General features: G+C 52.8%; 1 protein-coding gene across 3 annotated transcripts in view; it reads right to left on the reverse strand.

Moving 5' to 3' along the window:
* LPIN1 (lipin 1) overlaps window positions 1–21265 on the reverse strand; it is an 81086-nt gene that overhangs the window by 53332 nt on the left and 6489 nt on the right. Inside the window, exon 1 of one of the 3 annotated variants that reach the window (XM_042982479.1) lies at window positions 15432–15453. The exons of the other annotated variants lie outside the window; for them this stretch is intronic. The gene's annotated coding sequence lies outside the window, so the exon portion shown is untranslated. Of the gene's footprint in view, window positions 1–15431; window positions 15454–21265 lie in introns of those variants that run through there. 3 annotated transcript variants of the gene reach the window in all.

Genomic DNA, 21265 nt, shown 5'->3' on the forward strand with positions numbered 1-21265 from the left:
CTCTACAAGGGGCCTGGTGGCGGGGACGCAGAGATAAAAAAGACCAAGTCCCTGTCCCCTGAAGGGACCCACAGGCTCATGGGGGCGACAGAAGTAAAACACAAGGAACTAGAATATGTCACTGCTATGTCTGTTCTAGGCAGACGCTAAGGGCCATGACCCAGGGAGGCGGAGGGGCCACGCCAGGGCAGGGAGGTGGGAAAAGGTGGACCAGAGCCCTGCAGGGGGTGCTGTGCCCGTGACAGAGGACATGCAGGGAAAAGATGGAGCGTTTGAGCCCCACTGGGAGGTCCAGACGTTTCTAGGTGGCAACGCAAAGCCACCGCAGATTTGGGAACGACAAAACGATGATTCGATCCATGATTTCAAGTGAGTGTCATGATAATGACGTGCAGACTGGCCAGAAAAAGCCAGAGGCTGGAAGACTAAGTGGCGGCTGCTGATGATGGTGCAGACAAGACTCCGGCCCGAAAGGAGGCCACGAAGAGGCAGCCGGACGTGCTCGGGTCCAGGGGCCCGGCCGTGAGCTGGTGCCATATTCGGGCTCCACGGCCGCCTCAGTGCTGGTCCTCAGCGGCCCACCTGCCCACCTCGGCAAAGCCCACCCTCCGGTTCCACGGTCTGGTCCCGTCGCGTGCCCCGATGTGACTCACAGACTGGCCCACAGCCCTCGGGAGCCAACCCTGCAGCCATCGTCTGCCATCCACTCCTCCTGGGCTCTGCCTCCCCGGGCCTCGTGCTCTCAGAGGTGACTGCGCCCCCCCCCACCCCCACCCGGGGTACCTGTCCTCAGGATGCAGCTCCCTTGGGGCTCCCTTCTTGCCAGCCTGCGGGTCCCTTCTTCCCCGGCTTTGCTGACCTCAAGCGAAGGCCCGGTCAAACCTGCACTCCCCTCTCCTCTCTGTGCACTTGACCGGGCCTCCTGAGGCCACGTGGCTTCACCACCTGAGCACGGAGGGTTTGCACGTTGTGACTTCCAATCGCTGGACCCCAAGACCTCACCCTCCCTCCCACCCATCACGCCCCGATTCGTCAAGGTGACCACCCGCCCTCCATGGGGGTGTGAGGGACCACGCTGAGCCCACCCATCTTCGGGTCCCTGACAATGATCCCGGCGACCACGACCTTGAGTACGCACGCCTGTCCCTGACCTGTTTGCGCAGTTCGGTTCTATGAACTTTCTCGCCCTGATGTGTCCCTGACCTAGCCCTGTGGTTTTCCTGTCACTTGGCGAAGCCAGATTGTCCCGGAGGCCAAGGACCAAGCCTTCTCTTTTCAAGTGAAAAAACCAAAAACTACCTTTCATAAGCCTCACCTCAACTCCTGCGACGTGTGGAAGTGAGAGCAGCACCCCAACCCCCCGCTTTACAAATGAGGAAACCGAGGCTCAATGCTGGCTGGCCAAACGCCCTGCAGGCAGGGGGCAAACACGAACTGTTGATTTAGGGCCAACTTAGAACAGGCCAGAACCCCAACAGCAATGAACAAAACCTCCAGAGAAAAGAGCGCAAGAAGGCCCCGACTGGCTCACTGTACAATTTTAAGTGGCACCCTCTCGATCGCCACCACCCGTCTCCCCCAGAAAGAGACGAGCAGACCCTTCCGTGCACACATGCGGAGACGCGCTCGGGCCAGCCTCCCTTAGACGGGGTCTGCGTGACGCGGCCCGGCACCCACGGCTAACGCAAGTCACGTGGACGCGAAAATAGAAAACGGCATGATTTCTAAATCTGTGTAGCCGTGCAAGCTAACTGACTTCGTGTAACAGGGGAGAGGGGACCGTTCCTGGAGATGAACAATGCGGAAAAAAAGGATTCCTTGGAACCTTGATACATCTTGGTTTTGTTTTAGGGTTTTTTTATTTGTTTGTTTTTTAAAGATTTTATTTATATTTTTTTCACTTTTTTTAATTTTTTTTTTTATAATTTACATCCAAATTAGTTAGCATATAGTACAACAATGATTGCAGGAGTGGATTCCTTAGTGCCCCTGACCCATTTAGCCCATCCCCCCTCCCACAACCCCTCCAGCAACCCTCAGTTTGTCCTCCATATTTAAGAGTCTCTTCTGTTTTGCCCCCCTCCCTGTTTTTATATTATTTTTGTTTCCCTTCCCTTAGGTTCATCTGTTTTGTTCTCTTAAAGGGTTATTTTTAAGGAAGGCTTATGCCCAAGGTGGGGCTCGAACTCATGACTCCGAGATCAAGAGTCGCAGGAGCCACCCAGGGCCAAGAACCCTGATATTTCTTCTAGGGAATCATTTTACCGAAAAAAAAAAAAAAAAAAACGCACCACCTCGATGTTCAATGTAGAGTTTAACATACAGGACTCACCGAGAGGGGTAAACCTCTAACTCTATAGCCAAGTGTAAGCAGCATGAACATTTTTGTACGATTTCTCTCACATGACCAGGTGCTCGAGTGATTCTCACAACAGCGCCGTAGACACGAGGCCTTTCAGACAAGGAAACTTAAGGACAAGCAAAGGTGCAACGAGGCAAACGCCCAAGGTCACAGGCCTGGGTTCGGAGGCGACCTCTGATTTGGTTCTGTCAGTCCCCCTCCCTTCTCCCTGGCCCCTTCCGGCTTCATCACCCTCAGCCGTGGGCCCTGCTGGTCCCTGAGGGACAGGCGACTGCCTCCCTGCATCGAGGCCCCCAACCCGCGCCCCAGCCCCTGCCCCTGCTCACGCGGCCGGGGACCCACTGGCCAGCATGCCGTATTCCCAACAAAGAGAATGCTCGTAACTGGATGGTACTCCCACATGTCGGCATCCCAGCTCCTCATCTGTGAGACGAGGACATCCGCCTGGGTGACCTGCGAGGTCCGAGGACTGCGAGGTCCAAGGGCCTGAAGATAAAGCCTGAAAGGGCATCTTCAATAATTCAGACTAAATGGTGCTCTGCTCTCCCGACCTCAAGAACAAACCTTCCCTCCCCCGTGTCAGCGAGCAAACTCAAGGCTGTTGTGCAGAATCCGAAGATTTCGAAGGTGGCAGGACCCTGGGTTGTTATTCCGACACCTCGTTTGACAGAAAAGAAGCCCAGACACGGAAGGTGACAGGCAGCGCTCCCCGTCTCCAAGAGACGGAGCGGGACCCCGACAGCCTGATTCCTGGTCCTGCGATCTTCCCTTCGTGCGTGGTGTAATTTTCCCACCACAAACAACTGGAAGTTACTTTGCTATCTTCAGCTGCCCCTTCTATTGAATAACGTATTTGCCGATCGGAAAATATCTCCATTTGGAAGCAGGGAGCCTGTTCCAAATGACAGGTTCGTGGCCCCACCTGGGAATATGCTCCTCAGTGTCTACAGGGACTGTGTTAACCAACCACGGAGAATCTTTTAGGAAGGGGACTGCTTGGACGAATACTATCTGAAACACGGGAAAAACACGGGTTGGCAAGGCTGGGAAGAAACTGGAATCTATGTGTGTTGTTGGTCAGAATGCGAAACGGTGCGGCGCGGTGTATGAAACAGTACAGAACACAGTTCCTCAGAACATTAAAAACAGAATTACCGTATGACCCCGCCATTCCACTTCTACGTACAGATCCCCAAAAACCAAAAGCAGGGTCTCAGAGAGATTCTTGCACGCCCACGTTCCCAGACGCGTTATCTCGATGGTTCCACGAGGTGGAAACCACCCAAGTGTCCCTTGATGGATGATGAACAGATAAACAAGATGTGGTGTATACACCCAATGGGGTATTAGCCTTAGAAAGGAAGGCAATTCTGATATTCGCTACAACGTGGATACACCTTGAGGACGTCACGCTAAGTGAAATAAGCCAATCACATAAGGTCAAATGCCTTATGTACGATTCCGCCCACATAAAGTCCCTAGAGCGCGGAAATCCCTAGAAACAGGAAGTAGAAGAGTGATTATTACCCTCGGCTTCAGGGAGGAGGGAAGGGGAGTCAGTAAGAAACAAAAGCTGGAGCTGGAGGGAGGGATGGACGCGCCGACGGGGTGAAAGTCCTCATACGAAGGTTCTGAACTGCACACCTGCAAATGGCTGAGACAGTCCCGTTTTCTGTGACGTGTACGTCACCACAATTTTAAAAGGGGGTGAGCGAGAACACTGTACCAACCAGAAGTCATTTCAGGAAGATGAATAATGTTTGCCTGGACCCAGGAGGCACGGGACAGCCTTTCAGGGGAGGAGGGGGGCGCCCGGTTCACCCCCGGCTTCTGCTTGGCTGAGTGAGGGGTGCAGGCAAGTCGGGGGGCGGGGGGGGGGAGGTCCATGGCTCTTTATCTCTCCTCTTCCAGGATTTCCTCTAAATAAGCGCTGGGCAAATACTGGGCGAACCCAAGAACAGACGAGCTGGACGCCAATCTCACTTCCTCGGATCTGTTCAAAGTGAAAGGGCTCAAGGAAGAAGGTAAATTGATTTCCCTCAAGATAGGAAGCCAGACCAGCCAGCCTGAGATGGACTCCGTCCCTTCACCGGCTCGTCAATCTCATTACCGTCCTCCTTCCCCACGGTCACTACCACTCCGGGTCGGGCAGCGAGGGGAACGCTTTGAAGAACAAAGCATCTTAACTACCTCAAGCATAACCCGAGTACCACCTGTAAAAACACAAAACAAAATGCTTACGCATCCAGTGGGACAGAGGGGCACGCTGGAGACACCTGCTCCTTACTCACCCCAGACCGAATCCCTGTGAAGTCTAGTGGTTTTCATCTCAAAACTCGGCAGATAGCTGCTTCACCCGACAGGGCTTCGTGTATCACGTGAAACAGGATCCCACAGCCTGTTTCAGTGGTATTTTGAGGAGACGTAAGCCAAACCCCACATAAACATCGTCTGGCCAAACGAGGGTTCTCCAGACTCTTCTGTGGGTTTTCGGAGGTTAAGAAACATATAAGATGTCATACACATAAATGTATAAATACAGATAAATACATATTAAATGTTATTTGTATATTTTATATTTATATATATTTTATATATATTTTATATATATGTGTGTGTGTATATATATATATGTATATATATATACATATATATATATTTTTTTTTTTTTAAACAGGGCATCTTCTAGCTTTCCAGAAGATATTCTGAGGCTATGACATCTTATGGGAATAACGTCTTTCCAGACAGTTTTCCCTAAATTAGAAACTACTGTGGTACTTATATTAGAGCCAAACAGATAAAACACAAAATCCAAAAGCATAGGGGCGCCTGGGTGGCTCAGTCGGTTGAGCGTCCGACTTCCGCTCAGGTCATATCTCACGGCTCATGGGTCGGGCTCTGTGCTGACAGCTCGGAGCCTGGAGCCTGGAGCCTGCTTCGGATTCTGTGTCTCCATCTCTCTCTGCCCCTCCCCCGCTCACATTTGGGGTCTCTGTCTCAAAAATAAATAAACATTAAAAAAAATTAAAGCGAAAAGACAAAAAAAAAAAACAACAACAACAATGGGTAACACCAGTTACCCCGTTTCTAATGCAGAACCCAGGGCACCAGGTGGGTGAGACGCTCAGAGTAGCACGGCCAGCAGCAGAGTGAGGGCGGGAGCCCAAGTTGAACCCCAAGACTCCCCTGCTCTCCTCCACGTAGTGCTGCTTCCCAATCTCGGTGCATGAAACCGGTATAAATGGGTGAGGCCCAGTTAAAGAAAATCGGCCGCGTGGCTTTAGAAAAACAGATCTAAATGTCACGTAATATTCAGCCCCGGTGGACAGGGTACCCAGTGCTGTATGGACGATCATAGATTGCAATTAAAGTCAGAATTACGGACAGGACTTTCCAGAGCCGGGGGGCACAATCTGTGAGACCAGGCTTCTAAGGAAACTGGCTCATTAGAGGGACTGAGCTCACCATCAGTGGTGGTCTCACCAAAGAGTCTAAACCACCAGGTGGCAAAAACGTTGTGGAGACAATTCAAGAATTTGATGGGGCTCTAACCTGATGATTCTGTGACCTGCTCGCGGCAACACCATGAAATCAAGTCTTCACTCCAAGCAAGAAACCAAGGGTGGGGGGGGGGGGGGGGGTAGGGGTTTGGGTTGTTTTTGTTTGTTCATTTTGTCCCATCACAAAAACATTCCACCCGGGCAGATCGCCTCTGCAGCAGCCTGACAACCCTGGGAATGAGGGGGAAAGTGCTAAAATTTACAAACAAGAAGAAATAAAGAATGAGAATTGTGGGCTCCCAGGTACATAAAGTTCATGAAGACAATGCTGCAAACAAAATTCACTGCAAATGCATTCAAATAACAGGCTCTTAAGACATTTCTTGTCCACAAACAGGCCATGACACAGGAAGGAGAAGAGTCTGAAAAACAAGGGCACTTGGGTGGCTCAATCAGTTGAGCGTTCGACTCCTGATTTCGGCTCAGGTCAGGATCTCACGGTTCCTGGGATCGAGCCCCGCGTAGGGCTCCACGTGGAGCATGGGGCCTGCTTGGGATTCTCTCTCTCCCCCACCGCCCCTGTCTTGCTCACATTCTCTCTCTCTCTCTCTCTCAAATTAAAAAAAAAAAAAAGAAAAGAAAAAGTCTGAGAAATAGGAACTGCACAAAATATAGGGTCAGATGGTCGGACTTGATTGTCCCCCTGCAAAATTTGTCAGCTCTGTGCTTGGGAGTGAGGTATTAACACCACATCTCTGATGGAACCTCACCATCATGAGCGTGAAACAAGATAACTTAGGAAAACCCTCTGCCATTAGAGGACAGGTGGCAAACGTGACTCATTGTCACTACCTCCCTGAGTAAGTCACTAGACCAGTCGGACTCTGCGGTTGGCTCTCAAGGGGGTATTTTCGCCATTCACACCCTCTTCAGCTACCTCATCTCAGGGTCTCCTGGGAGGTAAATTCTAAGCCTTCCCCCACGGCCCTCAAGGACTAGAAGGTCAAAACACCTTTCTTTCTGTCGGAAGACTTCTCTAGCATTTTCCCCCACAGAATGATTCATCATTTCCTGGCACCAGCCTGCCCCTGACCCACTGCCCGCGCACACAGGCCAAACACGCATCGTCGTGGCAGGTGCCCAAGGAACACCTGTGGAATCTGGCTTCACGGTACATCCGGGAGCTTCGTGACTGGGAACCGACCCAGCATCAGCCTGGGGTGAAGCCTCGGGCTCCTGTTCCTCTGAGCAGCAGCAGGTTCTACCCGGACACAGAACTGCTGCTCTCAAGGGCCAACGGACACTGACAATTTAATCAGCCCCCAGCCTGCCAGCTACTTTGGCCAAAGGAGAACCACCTGAGAGGCTCCTAAATACCCAGAATGTACTGGCGACACCAGGCAAAGACAGTACAGCAGTGAACCGCCGTGGCACAAACCACAGTCCATTGTCACCTACCATGAAGGCTGGTACGCTGTCCAGACGGCGATAATAACAGAGTTTAAACTACGTATCCCTTCCTCACAATGGTGCGAAACAAGAGTTTTCCCATCTTGCAGAGAAGGAAACTGAACTGTGGAGTTTATGTATGTAAGTTGCTCTGGGTCCCGATGCAGGTAAGGGGCGGAAGGAGCATTCGAATCCAGGAGAAGTCTGTATCCAACTTTGGGACCACCATACAACCCTCCCAAAACACTGGACAGTCGTATCTCTGTACAGAGACGCACACGCAGACTTCAAGGGACATATGCAGGAAGTTATAAGGCGCAGTAGATGCAAATATGTCCGCTTCTCCAATGGTGAGGCCAGAGCTCCCCACGGCGGTCCGTCCTAGTAGGTCACTGCCTTCTCCTAAGCTGGTGCCCGGTTGGGAGACTGGTCCGCTTGCTCCACAGATATACCTGTGCTTCCCAGTCGGTCCAGGAGCAGCAGGCCAGCCTCACCCTCTGCCATGTCCCGGGGCGGTGGCGGGGGTGGGGGGCACACAGGTGAAGCGGGAGCCCAGAAAGGGGTTCCTTCCGTTTGAGTTCAAGGAGAAAAGGGGCAAGATTTTACTGGTCAAGTCTGAATACCCACGGATAAAATCGCCCCCTCCTCCTTTTATCCTGATCCACCTTAAATGTCAGAAAGGTGTCCCTGAGGACAGGTGAGTGACCAACCAATACCGCCCCCCCCACACACACGGATCATTCCTCCTGTCACGAGGCAGAGAGGATGCAGATGCTCGCCGTGTACCTGGCTCTGGGTTTGACACCAGGTAAGATTAAGCCCTGTCCTTGAGAAGCTGGAAGTCCTTCTTTTTTTTTTTTTTTTTTTGAAGTTTATTTGCTCTCCGAATGTGACCATGTGTGTGAGCAGGAAAGGGGCAGAGAGAGAGAGAATCCCAAGCAGGCTCCACACTGTCAGCACCACGGGGCTCGAACCCACAAACCGCGAGATCATGACCTGAGCCGAAACCAAGAGTCGGATGCTTAACCGACTGAGCCACCCGGGGAACCCCGAGAAGCTGGAAGTCTTAGATCTTAATTGGCTCAGTAATTAACAACTGAATATGGATGCCCATTTAGGACTTTTCTGAAAACTGCAGAATTTGCCTTGGAGAGTGAGCACCCTTGTGTAGTATTTAAGTCATGTGGCTTTTAGTTAGGACTGCGGTTCCTCAAAGATACAGTCAAATGTGCTTCCCTGGGGCTCTCTCCCCCACAGGTCCTTGAAGCCTGGGGATGTCTCATTCTTCATTGTCCTGAGGCCATGTGAGGACAGCTACGTGACTACCCCCCTGCGCCCCCTGCACCTAACAGGCGAGGAAGGTGCTGTCAGCACCCCAGCCGGGTCTCAGAGGAGTCGGGGGGCCTCCATTCACCACCCGGGCTGTTCTCTGAGCACATTCTGTCTCCATGTCCAGGATCCAAACCTGACCAGCTCGTTGTGAAAACACAAACATTGTGCTGCAGCTGGGGCTGCCCAAGATCACATTCACCTGGGAGGTTAGGAGCTGAGGGCGCATTTTCACCCAAAGCATTAAAAAAGGGGGAAAAAAAAAAAGACAATTTCTAAGAAATCCTAAAAACGGTCTCATGACTAATAAGGCTTGCAAGAAAATGACACTGGCTTATAAATAGCGTGTCTGCCTCTTGTGATTTATATTAACCACACAGAAGTCTTTTTTCAGAGCCTGGTGAATTGATATTTATCAATCAGCAGGAGTGATAAGTTACACATAAACGACAAAAAGGAAGGTGTGACTGGGTGGCAGTGTGACGCAGAGAAAAGAATACCAGCCCCAAGGTCAAGAGGCAGAGAAAAAGGGGGCGCCTGGGTGGCTCAGTCGGTTAAGCGTCCGACTTCGGCTCAGGTCATGATCTCGCAGTCCGGTCCCTGGGTTCGAGCCCTGCATCGGGCTCTGTGCTAATGGCTCAGAGCCTGGAGCCTGCTTCGGATTCTGTGTCTCCCTCTCTCTGACCCTCCCCCGTTCATGCTCTGTCTCTCTGTCTCAAAAATAAATAAATATTTTAAAAAATTAAAAAAAAAAAAAAAGAGGCAGAGAAAAGAATACCAGCCCCAAGGTCGAGATCCGTATGTTTCACCCCTGCCCCACCACTCTGGCAGCACTCTCCACGGCCAACCTCTTCCCTCCTTGCCAGTCCTGGACTGAGCCTGGCACTGCGAGAAGCTTCTTGAACAAGCGTCAAGTCCTGTGTGTGTCCATACTGATGAAAGGCGAATCGGGGCCTTTACTGGCATGCCAGCATCCATCAGGAAACACTCCCCACCACAGAAAGAAAACTCGCCAGAAAAGCTGGAGATGCTTCTAAAAAGCTTGCAGGTCGGACCACGAGTACCTGCTGACAAAAGTGATGAGGCGGAAAAGCCAGCTGGCCCGAGCGTCCCCCCACCAGGACCCTTTCTGAATTAAGGCGGATCATTCGGAGCCCTCGATCATCACAGCTCAGCTGCAGGACCAGAGGGAGGGGAGAGACGGCTCCCAGGCGATCCCACGGGAAGGAGGGCGCAGCGGGAGGGGCACGTGTGCGGAGCGTGTCTGGATTGAGGGTGCTAATACCCTGCAGGAAATAGAGCAAAGGCCCGGGAAGTTTTCTCCTCCTCTGATGCCCCCCACCACGGGCAGGTGCGCCCCCCACTGGAGCTACTCTGTACAATTCCTGGCACGCAACAGATGCCCATAAGCATCAGTCAGCCCGTCTCACGTGGTTCCAGAAAAGCAGCCGTTGCTAACGCGTGGTCAGCAGGAGGTCTCGGAACTTCTTGCCTAGTTATTACATCAGGAAAATCAACGTTTCACCCACAATCGACAGAATCTTTCTCCGGACCGCACAACTTTGCCAAGACACTCTGCTTTCTTGGAACGTCTGCCAAAATGCAAAACCCCTGGCCACACCCATTCATAACCACCCATCTCTAGAATCTTAATGTCCGTTGAAGGTGGCCTCACGCTAACTGTATAGAAAAACAAATGGACAAAATACAGAGAGGGTTCACAGAGAAAGAGATCCGTCTGGTCAATGACACATGAGAAGATCCTCAACCCCATTCATAATTTAAGATATGCAAAGGAGGTCTTTCAGATGGTATAAAATTCGAGCATTTCGTAAAAACCCCAGGGTTGGTGAGAGCAGGGGAAACCAAGTGATCACCGACTGCTGGTGGGTAATAAGCGGGGTGAACATTGGGGCCCCATCTGCCATTTTATGCACATACTTCCCCAGCAACCCTACTTCTGTAAGGTCCATGTACCAAACGGTCATGGCAGTGTTGACTGTAATCTAGAAAATCAGAAACCACTTAAATATCTCTAGGACTCTGGTTAAATAAACCATGTATCAGAAGATCATTACGACTGCTTAAAAACAAACAAACAAACAAAAACCACACACATGCACACACAAAGGGAGCAGTTCCCCAAATACTAACATGAAAAGGTATAAACTGAGTGAAAGAGGACAAAAACATTTATAACATGAATCCGCTTTTTTAAGAATTACATTCCTACATATTCTGAGATGCACACAACCAAAGAAACTCTGGATGGATTTACACACCAAATAAGGTTCACAGGCTCACCTCTGGGGGGTGTTCTTTAAACGCATAGGTATTACTTTGACGTTAATTCTTAATGACGTCAGAGAACTGGGTGAGGGATGGAAAAGCCTGGCCCACTCAATGTCAGGGTCTCCCAGTCAGTGAACCTGCTGAGACATGAGGGAGTGAGTGGGGCGGGGGGGAGCTGCTTTGGTCAGAAAGGTCACAGGGCGACCACTCAGCTCCTCCTCCCCAGCTGGGATTTTGCAACACCCGGATCTTATAACCCATGTGATGAGTGTTTGCGGGTCCTTGCCAAGGAGCACAAAAGGCCCAGACAGTAGGGGACGGAGACATCTAAACTACAGGGCGGCCCATGTGCCGGGCAAGACGGCTCCAGGCGTAGACCCTGATCCTCTGGCTCTTAACCATTCGACTCACTGACCAAGCACGGGGCTCGCATCCTCTCCTGACGCACCTCCAAATGCTCTCCGTCTACATCTGTGTGTTGGTCAAAAAGGACGTCCTGCCTTTGCGACTTCTATCCCTGTAGGACACCCACCCACTCCACCCCAGCAGTTCGGGAAGGGCTAAGTATCACCTGACGTTCAAATGTGCCGTCGACAGCTCAGGGGATAAGAATGCAGGCGTCCTGGAGGCAGGTGCTTGGTGTCAGTTAGATCCCGGGTCCTACGAACCTGTGCCCACGGGCCAATTACTAACCTCTCTGCCAGCCTCAGTTTCGTATCTGTAAAAAGGGACTGACGTCGTCTGCCTCACGGGATTAGTCGTCCTCGGTACACGTTAAAGTACTTTGCAAAGCGCATACACCGAATGAAAGCCAGGCGCTAATCCTGTGGCCACAAAGTATTCCTGGACTCTGAATTAAGGCTCATGCCTTAACGATTTACATCGCACCTTCCCAAAAAAGACCGGGCCAAAGAATGTGGTAGATTAAGATCCACACAGATCTATTAGAAGGGTATTACTCTAGGGTGGTAGTACATTTCTGTCTGTCCACAACTCTGAGCACAAAGGCAACCCCAGGGTTGGGCAGCAGCGTTCTGTGATTAGGTAGAATTCACTGGCAAGAATCCTTGGCAAGAACAGTGGCCAAGGAGAACGTCTCGTTGGGCGGTTGTGCCCTGTTATCCCATGATCTTGACTGACTGTATCCTGTCGTTTGTAAACCAAAGGGTATGCCTAGGGAGATCCAGGAATGCGGACAAAGATTTCACCAAAAAAGAGAAAGTACACGTATCCAAGGAGAGGGCGGGACCTGCGGGAACAAGGCGCGCGGTGTAAATGCGCTCACGGTGTCCCAGAAGCAGCCAGCAAACAGGCGTGTCTCGATCATAGGGTCTGTGGTCGGCTTTGTGAGCAATGCAGAGTACCTCACACTCGGGGAGCAGTTGACACAGAGCCACGACCGTTCTAACCGCCTGTTGCTTTGCTCTGGAAACCCCAGCATTCAGTACCAGCAAGAAGTTCTAAGTTCTCGGAAGAATCACAAAACTTGGTCGGTGGGTTGAGAGATGTGGCCATGATCACCGGCATGAAAAGCTCCCTGCTCCTCTCCAGATTGGGCCGGCCTGCTCCCTTCCTTCCTCCCCACGTCTCAGCGGGGCAGTGCACAAGCACGGCCACCCTGGGCACATCCTCCCCGCCCCCCAAGCAGGGACTTCTGTGGGCCAGGAGGAAGCCAGTGCTGGGTGGTGCGGTCCCTCCCCCCCCACACACAACCACACCCACACCCCCATCTTCCCTCTCTCCACTGGACCGCAAACACACACACACACACACACACACACACACACACCCCACAGCTAAAACAAGTTCCACAAAACAGTATCTATCTTCTTTTCTGTCCTACTTCACTTTTTTTCAATGTCTGTGGGCCACCGAAACTGATTTTTAGGACCAGTGGGTCACCAACGGTGGTGTGACAAATACTGGCCTATGCCCAGACCCAGAGCTCTGGGGAGGCCGAAGCTCTTCTTCACAACACCCCAGCTGCACACAGCCCAGCCCCAGCCCAGGCTCACTTCTCATTTGCTGAATAAAAGGTGGGGAGGGGGAGAGGGGAGGGAAGAGGAAGAGGCACCCAGGGAAGTGTAGGGGACGCAGGAAGGAGGGGCCCGGCCAAGGGCACATCAGGAGGCTGGGGCTGCCTTCAGGGCCCTGGTGCCCCCCTCATCAAGGGGCCTGGGCCCTGGTGTCCCGGGAACTGGACCCTGGACCCGCTGCCAGGTGCAAAAGTAGACGCTGGGCCCCTCACTCACCAGACCTTCCACTCACAGCTTAGAAAGCTCCCATTTCAGAAATGGCCAGCAAATGGGCCCTTGGAGGCTTCCATAAATTAAGAATTAAGTTAGGTTGGGGCGGCTGGGTGGCTCAGTCGCTTAAGCATCCAACTTCAGCTCAAGTCATGATCTCGCGGTTGGGGTTCGTGAGTTCGAGCCCCACGTCGGGCTCTGGCTGATGGCTCAGAGCCTAGAGCCTGCTTCCAATTCTGTGTCTCCCTCTCTCTCTGCCCCTCCCCCGTTCATGCTCTGTCTCTCTCTGTCTCAAAAATAAACTTAAAAAAGAAAATTTTAAAAAATAAATAAATAAACCTTTAAAAAAAAAAAAAGAATTAAGTTAGGCTTTGCCCGAATTGTTTCACAAATTCCATTCTGATGTTAAGTGAGTGGGCTTACGCCATAATAAACCAGGTCAGAGTTCAAGAACATGTAGAGTGGGACTTCACCCTTCCCAGGGGGCTCGCCCCAGTGCTGACAGTGCACCACGGATCCACCTGGACCTCGTGTGTTCCTCATCAGTACCTCAACAGCTCCAAACTCTTCTGCCCTGGTCATGCGGAGGTACAAACAGGTCAAGGCACTAGCCTCAGTGTCCCAGTTGGATTGCGGCCTTCTCGGTGTTTCTCGAAAGTGTTCCAAAAGTGGCCCCAAATGATGCAACCCCCGCCCGCCCCACCAGGTCTCCCCCGGAAAAAGCTCCCTACAACCCTCCCCTGTCCCCCCATCTGAATGCTGGCCCAAATCAGTCTGTCCCCTGTGGGTTCCTTTGCGACCTTGAACCCAGAAGACGGAGAAGCCAGGAGATGCCAACTCACAACAGGAGAGGGGTGGCCGAGCGGGAGGGGGGGGGGCCCAGAGTGATGATTTGCAGCCCAGAGGCCAGCATCGGGCCCAAGTGTCTCAACCCTACAAACAGCCCTCCTCACGGGCACCCTGTGCCTCCAGATCCACAAAGTTCTGCCAGCGGCCTGGCTCGCCTCCCCAACACCACACAGCCCTACATCCAAACAGGAATAAAAGCTCCAAAACACACATCCATAAGCAAATGTGCTTGATAAGGATACAAATGTTGACAAACATGAAGAATTATCAAAATACAGAACTGTAAAACAAACAGATCTTCCAACGTGGGGTAAAAAAGAAAAAAAAAAAACTGTGTGTTTAATTTCTCAATTACTATCCATTCCTCACTTACTTTTATTCCTAAGACCCAAATTATAGAACAAAAGATAAACTGTAAATTTTGCATGCATCATGCCATTTCTCTGATTTAAAAAAAAAAAAAAAAAAAAAAAAAAAAACTTTTACAAGCTCATCTTTTCCAAGATACTTCCTACTATCCTGGGGAAACTATTAGGTTCTAAAAACTGTCCGACTTAATCCGTTGTTTTTAATTCAAGTTTCCTGTTTGGTGGTCAAACACTGGGTTGACATCTGGTTTCTTCAGCGACTACTCTGCACATAAATTACGTGCCAGCTGTCTACACTCTAGCCTATGGCACTTAGAGTTATGTCTAAGCCACTACTTTGCATCCTACATGTTCCTGGCCTTCCCCAAAATAAAATTATTCGCAGGGGCATGTGATAGAGCCGACTGGGCCTAGCACCCATAGGCTGCAGGAAAAATGCACAGAGGCCGGGCAGAGGAGGAACCAAACTGTAATCCGAGAACCAGATTCCAGCCCCGTTCAACCTGCCACCTAGCAGCTGTGTGACCTTGGGCACGTAGGTCAACTTCCCTGAGCCTCAGTTTCCTCAACTGCAGAGCAAGAATCCGAAGCCCCAGGGGACATTTTCGTAAAAGTTCCGGGCGCACGGCAGGGCTGCCCACTACACGGATGGAACCCACCCGTCGTCGCTGGACAGAGCGAGGTCCGGCCGCCCCTGGGGTCCGCCAGGCGGGTCAAGGTCAGCCCTGCGGGCGACCCAAAGGGAAGGCCCGAGGGATGCTCCCGAGGCCGCCGGGCCCCGGGCCTGTTTCTCCGCCTCTCGCCCCGAACCACGTCCCCCAGAAAGGGCCGCGGGGACCGAGCACGGTCCTCCGGCATCGGGTCACCACCGTCCCCCGGCCGGCTCCGGCGTCGCCGCGCGCCCACTCTCCGCCGGGCTCCGCCCCGCCCGGCCCGGCCGGCCGAGGGTGCGGCCCCTCCCGGTAGCGGCCCGAGCTCCTCCGAGGCTCGGCCTGGGGCTGGGCGAGCGGCGGGCGGCGCGGAGGCGTCTACTCACCTTGCGGCGCCGCGCGCGTGGCCTTCTTTGTATGCAAACACTCTCTGTCTGCCGCGCGCTCGCTGTCACCGAGGACTGCCCGCGGCGGCGGGGGCGGGACGAGGGGCGGGGCGGGGGCGGAGCGAGGGACGGGGCGGGGCGAAGGGGGCCGCGCGAGGGCCCTCGTGACGCGCGAGCGGCTCTGCTGCTTTCAGGGCCCCTCTGGCCTCGGGGATCCGAGCCTCCTCCCTCGGAAGAAGGCTGGCACCCGCCAGCCCCTCCTGCGCCGCCCACCTTAGCTTTCCTGTGGGCACGGCACTTTAGGCCACGTTTCTGATGATCCTCCCCAAAGCCACAGTCCCATATTTTAATTCACCGGGCTAGACTGACCTGTTCCCGAAGCCTCGGAATTCAGGGGGCGTGCATCAGCTGTCGCGGTAGCCAGGTAAAGCGTTCCAAAAACCTCCAGGGCCTGGCGGCTGCCATCTCGGACCTACTCTTTAAGCAAGTCCCTTAACTGTTCTGACCCAGATCCTTAGTTTCTACAACCATGTCGCGGCAGTCAGCCTTACTGACCATACTGCAATTTATACTTAGCTCTTCAACCTAAGTTCACCTTCATCCTTTCTCCCAATGAACAAGCACCCCTGCTGCGTCCATTCACTAAGCATACTTGTCAAGCTCTGTTCCAAACACCGTGAAATGTTGCTCAGAACAAGAGACAGGACGCTGCCCCTTTGGAACTTCCATTCTCCAACAAGGAGACAAAGCAAGGAACAAATAATGAGAAAAATAAATAAATAATCGGGTGGCAAAAAGAGGTAGATCAGATGATCACAGGCTGGCTCACTTAAACAGAAATCGTAAACGACAAGAAACACCGGTGTCCTACAAAGATGTGGAGGCAGAGCTTTCTAGAGATCAGAAGCAGCAAGTGCAAAGGTCCTGAGGCAGCCCTCTGTGAGAGGCTGGAGGGATAGCAGAGACCAAACATTTAGGATTTTGTTGCCCAACTAAGAAGTTTAGGTAGTCCAAGAAGGGCTTTAAACCTGTGAATTATATGATCTAATTTACATTTTTTAAAACTGCTTCTCTGCTCTATGGAAAATAGAGTGTACAGGACCAGAGTAGAAGCGGGCACACAACTACAGGAAACCAGAGGAGATGATGTGGCTGAGACTGATGTGAGGGGTGGGGTGGTTATGAGAAGTGGAAAGACTTCAGATATATTTGGGAGGTAAAACTCGTGGATCCACCGATGTATGGGTGGGGTGGGTGTGGCAAGTCAAGGGTGAAATCCCCATTTGGGTCTTGAACAACCGAGGGATGATGCTGCTTTTTACTGAGGTGCAGAAGGAAGAAGCAGCAGCAGCCTTGGGAGGAAATTCAGGGCTGCGCTTTTGGCCACTCGAAGCTTGAGACGCTTTTCAGCCATCCCAGGGGAGGTGTCGGGAAGGCATCACTGCAGAAGTCAGGCTGGCTCTAGATGGAAGATGGGGTCCTCTGCCCTGGAAGCTTTGCCCAGGTGATGTGTCTTCTTCCAGCTGGCCACCTGTGGATACATTCTTGCTGGCCTTCGGGGGGACTCCCATCTAGGCAGCCTGTCCCCAGGAAAGCAGGTGACCCCTTGCCAGGGGCATTTGGGAGGAGGGGGCTACGAAGGGGATCATCGATTACACATGAGATTCCTCCACAGGGATGTGTCTCGGAGACGGCGGTTAGGAATGCACACCGCGGCAGGCAGACCCCCAGGAGGAAGCATTCGTATACTCCCCACCCTCCCAGAGCTTCTGGCCTTGGGGTCAAGAAGCAAGGCTACTTGGAAAGGCTTTCTGGAAGGAAGGCCCAACTCCAAGCCACTTCAGTGAAGAGCTTGCTTAAAATAAATCTTGAATTATTAAAATTTAGAGGCTTAGAGGTCTGAAAGCCTAACAAAATCGAGTCCAAAGCACTCATTTTGCAAATGAGGGACTTGGAGGCAGAGTGGGGTTGGGGTTCACCCCAAGTCACCCCAAGTGAGCCCTGGAACTTCCCCTGCTATTCCCATTACTGCCACAACATCTAAACAGCCAAATGCCTAAGGGGGGAGTCTTCTCAGACAAGCCCTCCAGAAGAGAGGATTACGCACTGGATCCCATTTCACGGTTCACTTTGCAATCGTGCCCTGTCTGGAGTCCCCCTGGGAGGGCCCTTGCTGTGTTGTCAGCTCCTGGGGCTGGTGACCCAGCTGTGACTCAGCCAGGAGAGCTGAGGTGATCCCCCTGGCCAATCCCAGCACCTACCGTCTTCAGCCCAACTCGGAAGATAAGAAGGAACCACAGGGATGAGGAAGAAGAAGGAAGGGCTGAGTGAAGCCAGGGCAAACAGCGCGCACACACACACACACACACACACATACACATCCTTGATTCTAAAGACTCAGTTTCAAAATCTGGAAAATGGGAAGCAGATCCACTTTGAGGATGGCAAAGTCCATCGTGTAAAATTCAGAGGGCAGTTGCTGACCCAAAACATTCTTAAATTCTGAAGACCCCATACATTAGGGAGTGGCGACGCCCCGAAGGATGTGTTCGCTCGGCCCCTCTGTGATCCAGAGAAAATGCCCAGCTCACTCAGCTCCAGGACTCAGCAGGCTGCTGGGCTCCCTCCTAGAAGGGACAGGCAGAGAGCACCAAAGAAGGACAGTTCCTCAAATGGTGCAGTTTCGCTGTGCAGTCTGCGAGGAGAGGGATCAAATCGGCCCTGTTCTAGCTGGAAACCTCCGGGCGTTTAGCCAGTGATAACAACTGTATTGTCCTGGGAATTCTGAACTTTTCCAGATTTGTTACCCACACAACGGAAAGGGCTCTGCACAGGGGATGGGGGGGGGGGGGTGGCAGGAGGGGTGAATGCCCCTCTTCACGGGACCCCAGGAAACAGTGTCAGTAGGTATACAGATGACTGGTCTCCTGACAGCACTGAGAATAGCATCGGTCAGTTAGCTCAGTAAGTGCCCAGGGCAAAAGGGATACTAAAGAGAGAACAATGCATTTTCCCCCCAGAGGGCCGACTTGGGCTCTCAGGAAGGGAGGGGACCTCCTCGGGATCCAAGGGCAGTCCTTGGCTGGGGGGGCCCTGATGAGGTAGGGGGCTTCATGGACTTTCCCTTGTGGGGGCCTCAAGAATCAGGAGGGAATCATGAACCACCCAGTGGCACATCACCCCCTCAAAGGGCGGGAGACTGAGCAGCCTGGAAATCCACCGGAGACCGAGTGGGTCCCCTGGGTGTAGGTGGGCAGACCGACCACAGCAAGTTTCATGGGGGAAGAGGCAGGCGGGAGAGGCCCCGGGTCCCACAAGGAGGAGGAGGAGGAGGAGGGGGATGGTGAACCAGGGGAGCAAATGTCTACAACCAAATCACAAAGGCCCACCCCCCCCCAAACTGGAGTGAGGGTCACAGATTAGGGCTGAGGCACCCAAGAGAGCAAAAGAAGTCTCAGGGAGAGAAAGGGGAGAGGCTGACAGCTGGCCACGCCTGGACGTTGGAGGCCACGCCCCCCAGTTCACCCTAACAGATACAGGAATTGGGCAGCATCCAGTACCGGCCCTGGGCTGGCAGGCAGGCAGGCGCTCAGCGGTTGAAGGGGTCGCAGGACCCAGGCACACAGAGCAAGGCAAGGAAAACCCAGGGCTTGGGGCAGAGGGAGATGCGCCCGCCCGCCCGCGGGGCCCGCACCCACTCCCTCTACAGCAGCCACCACCCACGCACACGCACGCTCATTTCTTGAGCGTCCACCCTGCGCCAGGCCGTGTGTGGAGTGCTGGGGCTTCCACGGGGGCGCAAGGCCAGACGGAGCCGCCGTCCCCGGTGCGCGCACGGTCTGGGGTAGTGATCACGGCCAATGGCACAAAAACCCATGAAACACTGTCGCCGGGCTCAGGGCTGCCAGGAACTGAAGGGTGGTACATTGCCACGGGATTTGACCTGCTCGAACGCGGAGGAAGAGGGTTCAACTGACCTTGGTGACCTGAGCAGGCGCTCACGTGGGCTAATCTAGGCCAGGTGTGGAGGCACAGAACTGTGGGCGTGGGAACCGCGTGTGCAGGACAGGCTGGTGTGTGCAGGGGTGAAGGAAGTTCCTGACTGGCCTCCCTTGGGTGAGGGGGGCCACAGCAAGTCCCATGACTGGCCTGGCAGAGCTCCTGGCCTGTGTCCCCTGCTATCAACAGGGGCTGGGACATCCTTTCTCCTCTAGCCAAATGGGGATGATTCCTAATGAGCCAGGCTAGGGCCAGAAAGATACTTTTGCCGGGACTAGTACCTTGTTCTTCCCTCTTCCCGGTCCCCTCGAGGCCTGCAGGACCCAGGACCCAGGTCTCTATTGCTAAAAAGAAAGCCACCAGACCAAGATGGAATCCCTTGCCCCCAGAACAGCAGAGCAAAAGGAAACTGCACTTTCAACCTCTCCAGGAGTGGAAATTTTAAGCCAATAAATTTGGAATTTTCTGGTCAGCACCAAAGAGGTGATCTGTCAGACAGACAGACCCTCTCCACCCCCTAAGGGAAGAGGAGATCAGCCACCTACTAAAAGCTCCCCGTCCTTCCCCCAAGGGAAGGTGGCCTAGCCTGAACCGATCCTTTCCTTTCTTTTGCTAATTTCTTGCCCCAACCCTCCTCCCCGTTAAAACCACAGTATTTTGTGTGGCCCCTCTCTACCTGCTAGACGGGAATGGCTTCATAAGGCCAATTAGATCTTCCAATGCACTCCGTTGAATTTTGGTTTTTTGACCTCTACAAAGTAGCCCACACACCTTGGAAGTCGTGGCCTGCGACGGAAACTCCAGGTGAGTATGTCTGAGCGGACTTTTACGGACTTCACCCTTCCCGGCTCTTCCCCAGCCTTACGGTGAACAGTCTCTGCCAGTCCCCGGGAATGATCGTCACACTATTTGGAATGGCCCGAACATGTGCCAAACACAATGGACACCAGGCGCGGCAGAGCAGAGTCCAGCTGGATTAGGGAGGTGAGGAGGGGAAGGGAGCGGGCAGTTGAGGTGGCAGGAATAAAACAAGGCCACTTAGGGAACTGGGGACAATGACCAATAATCAGTATTTCGGAACTTCCAACATTTTAACCACTGGCAAGGCCATATGAGTGTGTCCGAGGTGCATCTACCCAAGAAGGAAACGTATTTGGAGTTCCACTGAGAGATGCATTTGCTGTGGACTGAATGTTCACCTCCCCTTCCCACAAATTTCTATGTTGAAGCCCTAATTCCCAGCGGGATGGCATTTGGAGATGGGGGGGCGGGTGGTGTAGTTAGGCTCAGGGGAAGTGGTGAAGGTAGATCCCCTCCAGGAACCCAGACCACACAGCTAAGCACAGCGATTCAGCCTCTGACCTCAGCGACTGACTTCCGTGACATCCAGATGGCTCCAGAAGAAATCAGGTTCCCTCCAAGAAGACACTGTGCAAGCCAATTAGTTACAGTGGGGTGAGGTCAGGGCCAACCTCAGGGTTAATTGCTCGCCTACTGGGCTTTTCAGTGCATGGGACTTTGCTACCAGTTAAGATAAAATCTGTGATGCTAAGTGAATACAATCCTTTGTCAGCTCTAAACAAACAGTTAGCAAAGCAGACAAGGACTGACTAGATTTGCCAATAATTGATAACATCTGTCAACACACAGAATTCAAACGCTGCTGCTCGGCCTACAGTCACCCACACTGGCACCTGCTTGTTGCCTCGAGCCTAAATACAACCTCTTTAATTGTTGACCTAGAACCTGGGGTTCTTTGAGGAAAGTAGCTCTACACTCTGAGGATTTCAAGTCATGAAAAGCCATTCATCTCGTCTCTTGTTCATAGAATAAAC

Source organism: Panthera tigris, chromosome A3, assembly GCF_018350195.1.
Source record: "Panthera tigris isolate Pti1 chromosome A3, P.tigris_Pti1_mat1.1, whole genome shotgun sequence".
NCBI lineage: Eukaryota > Metazoa > Chordata > Mammalia > Carnivora > Felidae > Panthera > Panthera tigris.